This window comes from Cyprinodon variegatus, unplaced genomic scaffold (assembly GCF_000732505.1).
Source record: "Cyprinodon variegatus isolate N-32 unplaced genomic scaffold, C_variegatus-1.0 Scaffold582, whole genome shotgun sequence".
Classification (NCBI taxonomy): Eukaryota; Metazoa; Chordata; class Actinopteri; order Cyprinodontiformes; family Cyprinodontidae; genus Cyprinodon; species Cyprinodon variegatus.
The window spans coordinates 72978-78977 of record NW_015151035.1 but is presented as its reverse complement, the minus strand read 5'-3'; positions in this window follow the sequence as shown (position 1 = coordinate 78977).

The following is a 6000-nucleotide window of genomic DNA, read 5'->3' as shown; positions in this document are numbered from 1 at the left end:
ATACCCCTTGTCTTAGCCGGCTGCGGCGTTTGAATTTGAATTTGAGTTTACACGCCACAGTAATCATTATGCTGAAACATACTATTGTTGGCAGCATCACGCTGTGGGAATGAAAAAGATCTACAGCAGGGTCAGGGAAAGCCTGTCAGGGTTCATGGAAAGATGGATGGAGGTGAATACAGGGAAGTACTGGATCTGAAACTGGCTCAAAAGTCAACTTTTCAGCATGACAGAGACACCTAAAGGACTCACTGTGAAATATGGGTAGAGGAACTTTTTTAATTACTTTTAGTTTTGTACTTTTTACTTTTACCTAAGTAAAAATTTGATATTGTATCATAGGAAAAAGGAAACATTTCTGGCTACTTCACCCATTGTGAGTAACTTCACTCAATGAAAACCTGTTTTAGACCTGCTTTACACTTTGTACTTTTTGTACTCAAACCTTATTGGTTAAAGGTTATTTTCTATCTTATGAGTCATTTGGAGGTTGAATAAAAATACAGTAAACGTTATACTGTGATTTAACCTATTCTCCATAAAGCAACTATTGACTTTAATTGAGTAATTACTGTATTTTATATTTGTTTTCAAATTGTTTTTTGAAACTCCAGAATTTGCAATTAATAGTTTGTTTAATTTTACATCATTTTGTAAAATGATGTGCAATTTAAAGCTATGATGGTTATGGCTGATGAATAGATCAGTAACTCAGTCCTTGAGTAGCTTTTTTTATCAAATACATCTTTACTTTTACTTGATTCATTTCTTTAAAAGCTTTGGTCCTAAGATCCCTGAATCTGGAAAATCAAGATCTCTCCCCCTGTATGGAACTTTACTAACTGGATTTCATGTTAATGTGTGTAGAAAACGTTGTCTACCAATAAGCAAAAACTTCTGACCAAAAAAAATAGATAAAAAGGATAGAAATTATTTAGTTATTCCCTTAAAGAACAGCTCTAAATCTGGTTGCTGAATGTGAGGTGAAGTCCTCCTCCACCCACATCCTGTAGTGTGCATCACCTTCTCCTCTCCCTGCAGAACAGTGGAGGCCCTCAAGCAGCTGATGAGGCGTCAGCTTGACCACAGGCAGCACTCTCAGAGGTCTCCCCAACCATGAAGGTGGTGATAGATGCCGTGAAGACGGCGTGGAACATCGGGTCCTACATCTTTGACCTAATCCAAACCAACCCCATGGACAGGCGCATTCACAACCTGGAGAATGTCATCATTATCCACCAGTATGTGATCGGGCTGCTGATCGCCAGCGTGGTGGCACTCTTCACCTACATCATCTTCAGGCGTCACTGACTGACTAGAGAGGGAATCTGATGTGGGGTATGATGAAGCAAAGTAGGAAGGGTTTAAGGAGGTTGGCTGGTCAAAACCAACATGGACGTCTGCACATTGTTTACCGTTTTTATAGCAAGAGGACCCTAAAATAATGCAATCCACACAGGAGGTTGCTTTAATTTTTCATTTTTATTACAGGATTTGTTTTTATTTCAGGGTGAACAAAAAGAAATTGTCACCACCTTTGTATTGTCCGGGTGTTTTATGTGTTTTCTTGAGGTCTGACTAAATAGTTTTATCCCAAAATACTTAAATTTAGCCTTAAAAGATTTGAAATAAAAAAAAAAAACAGTCAGACTTGTTATCTCTGGTTTCAGAAGCTAAGCCTGTTGACTAATATACATCCAATAAGAAGGTAATATTTTCCAGCGTCCAAAGGAAATATTTCCAAGGAGCCTTTATTTTTTATTTTTCACTAAAATTTAAAATTTGTAAAACCAATTTGACAATAAAAAATATATATTTTGTTGTGGCTATTAAAACAGGCAGCAGCTTCATAAAGAAAGAGACCAACGGTAATTACAGACCTGAACATTTTTCATGACTCTTTTGTATCACAATTACAAATATCCAATTTGTGGTTGCAATTGAATGGCAGTTTATGTGATAGACCAACACAACAATGAGCATATATTGTCCATAGAAAGGAATGAGGAAATGTCTGTGCATGACTCACTTCAAGCCATTAACCTTGAACCTATTTAAATACTTGAAGCTCTGTAGATTCTACAAATAATAAAACATGTTTCTGCTTTTGTTGTTGTTTGTAAAATCTAAAGATGTCCGGTCAGAAGTTCCCAAGCTTTCTGGCTTCTGACCTTTAAAATAGTTCTAGAACTGACTCATGACCCAAACTAATAGGGGAATGTAAACATTTATAAAACCTCGTTGAAACATAGGACTGATAGTGATGAAAACAGCATAGTCACCTGGCTTAAAACTCTAAAAAAATGTTCCTGCCAAATCAGATTAATATATACCGGTATATATATTTTGAGTGAAGTTAAACATAGTTAAATATAAATATAGTTCAATCATCCCCTCTGGGAGCTGACCTTCATGAAACAGAAGCTGTGAAACATGCTTGCAGCCAGCAGTATCTCACTGTGAGCTATTTTATCAGTTATGAGTACACATCTAAGGACAAAAAGTCACAAACTGATGTCACTCGGTTTTGGAGGTTTAAGTGGATTGATAGAGAAAATCCAGATTTTCCAAAATTCATATTTCAATATACAAAAAAAATTGATAAAATAAATTGTTTAATTGTCCAGCTGTAGGACTGCATAAAGAATGTATTCTCTCTTTCTAAGTTATTTATTTTGTCTTTAAACACGTAAATATACTTAACCATTACCATATTTATTGATTAGTTAAACTAGAATAAATTGATAAAGGACTTGTTTATCCCACAATTTAAAGAATATAGCCATCGCTTTAGGACTCCAAGGTCTGCAGATCAGTAGTGAAATAGCCCTTTATAATCTTAAAATGTTTACAATCATGCTCTGTGGATGGTCTACTGCTCAAAATCCCATTAAAATAGATTCAGGTGTCCTTAGGTAAGATTTAAATCGACTGTGTGAATACCTTTGCAAGGTTTTCTAAGTACTGTCTGCATCTTGTTATGGTCTTAAATGTTGGAGATTCTATTAGCTGTTGTGATACAAACATTAAATGTGCTATCTAGAATTCTAGATCTGTTTTATGTACCTTTTCCCCCATTAACAGTGTATAACTCATAACCAAGACAGTAGGTGCCAATGCTGTTAAAAGTAAGCCACTAAGTTAAAGTGTCCTTAAAAACCAGGTATACATAGAAGCTTGTGGTCGTTCTAATGGTCCATACCTGCTGTTTGGTAAATTTTGAAGTTTCAGATCAGTTTTTTTTCTTTTTTTCTTTTTTTTTCTTTTTTTTTATCGTGAACTGTTTCTATTACAATACTTATGGTGAAGGTAATCACTCTCTACCTGTGCTGATGTTTAAGATTAAACAAAACCAAAAGGGGAAAAAAAACATTATTTTAATATAAAAGCTGAAGAATTCTGCCCTTGATCCTAAAGTTAAGCCTCCACACAAATGTATTTACTAAAAATGAATCTAGTTTTTAGTGGAGATAGAGTATTTACTTATCTGCCTGTTTAACTTAAAGCTGTAAATAAAAGTTTTTAACTATTTTTATGTCTACTGGTTTTGCCAACTGGGACTCACCATCATCCTCGATGCCAAACTCCTGCAGCGCCCTCTCATAATAGTCTCTCAGATGGTTCATCTTGGGGGTCTCCTGTAGATCAATTAAGNTGTTGTGTGAAATACAATTTCCCCTTATCCTGAAGTTAAGCAGCCTTCGTACAAATGTATTTATTGAAAATGAATCTAGTTTTTAGTGGAGATAGAGTATTTACTTATCTGCATCTGTTTAACTTAAAGCTGTAAATAAAAGTTTTTAACTATTTTTATGTCTACTGGTTTTGCCAGCTGGGATTCACCATCATCCTCGATGCCAAACTCCTGCAGCGCCCTCTCATAATAGTCTCTCAGATGGTTCATCTTGGGGGTCTCCTGTAGATCAATTAAGCAAATCACTAGAGTTAGAGCCAGTTCAAAGCATCTGCAAACTAAATCATTGCGTATTTCCTTTCAGTTCACCTTTTCCCCAAATCAGCAATGAACATTTACATACAATATCTAATATCTAAGAGTGGAAGTCGGGGTAAAAATGGTTCCAATATGGTCACCAACAGGTTTCTGAGAGCATGTATGATGATAATGCTATAATAGTTAGTCGTCTTTTCAAGCAATTTCAGAAAACTGAAATATAATTATAATTAAGTCACTGTAGGAAAAATGTTGGATTTTATATAGTACTAAATTAGGACCATAACATGTACATGAAAAAAAATCACAAAAGAAACAACAAAAAAATGCAAATCTGTCAAGATCATATTTTACCCCATGAGATTAGTGCTGTGTATTAATGTAAGCTTATTTTATAGGCAAAGCATGTCATTTTTCACAGCCAATCACACAGTTCACACACAATATTGATAATTTAAAGACTATTTCAGTTCCCACGGTCCCTAAATGCTAAAGCTGGGAACAGGTTGAGCTGTTGCAGGCATGCCCAAAGTCGTTCCTGGATGGCCACTGTCCTGCAGGCTTTAGAAGTTTTCCCTCTTCAGCACAGCTGCTTTTCAATGATGGCTGATTAACAGGCTTTTGCTGAACTGCAATCATCAGAATAAGCTGTGCTAAAGAAGGGAAACCTCTAAAGCCTGCAGGACAGCAGCCCTAGATGACCAACTTTGGGCATGTGTCATGATTCCACACCCCTGTCATCTGAGGCCCTGCGCCCACATGCCAAACAGGGTCATAAGTTTAAAGGAAAAAGAAAAATCCTGAAAAAAAAATCAGTAAAAAAGTTCTTTAAAAAAAATAATAGAAAAAACAGTTTTAATTTTGAACAAACTTATTTTTCTGAGTATTTTTTTAACAAACTTGTCTTTTACAGGTTTAAACTTTTTTTTATCTCCATATTTTCAGCGCTCACATTTGATTTACAGCACTGTTATTTTCTTATATTAGTGGCACGTTAGGTCTTTCTCCAATTGAGTAAGACCAATTGAGGTAGAGCTCTTTCATCTCCATGGCAACAGCTGGGACAGAGGACAGCAAACCTCTCTGAGCGCAAAGATGGGAAATGTTTGAAAATACTGGAAAAAGTCAACATAATCTATAAAATAAAGGAGGGTTTTTACTTAAATGTCTATAATGCAGACAGAAACTACACATGAAGAAATTTTCAGACTCTTTGACAGGAGAGTTGAGGCTACCTTAAAGGTAGCTTCTGTCTCTTCAGCACTTTGGTTGGCCATGCTCCACTGGAACTGCAGCTGCATCAGTGGTAGAATTTCCTGTACACAAAAAACAAACAAAAAAAGAACAAGGAAAATACAATTACAAGCATAAACAGTAATGAGAATAAATAGTTTTGCTCTAATATGATGGATTTTGAGGCAGGAGCTTTGAAAGAAACTCAACTTGATTTTTTCTAATGGGTAGGAGAGGCTCAAAATGTAATTTAAAATATTTGGTTGTTCAAAATGCAGCGATTGTTTGAATGATTTAACAGATTAATCAGAAGAAAATAAATGTGGACAGGTAATATGCAAATGCAAATCTTTATTTTATTGTATTTGCAAACATGCAAATTCATCATTCATTAAAACAAATAAAGGTATTTCAACACCATCCTGAAAACACTCCTTTAGATATTTGGTGTATTTTCTGCAGGACTTTGCATAGAATATCCCAACAAAGCCGTATTTTTTGCACTTTGGACATCTCTATAGCGTGGAAAGGAGAAATCAATTAATGAAAGAAGGAGAAACCCATTAGTAATTTGATATAAGCCATGTAGGTAACCGAGGGTGTGTGGAAGATGGTCCTCTGGTTAAATTAGACTCAAACTTGCTGTAGAATAAGAACAATAATCTCTCATCCCTGCGGGGAAAGAAAAGCTTTATAGAGTTTATGGACGAGGTAATCTTTTACAGACTACCATGGCAAGAGGTTGCCCAGCATTTTTTAGGGTCAAAGTTTAGATCTCAATCAAACCTGATCACCTGATCTATACAGGCTGAGCT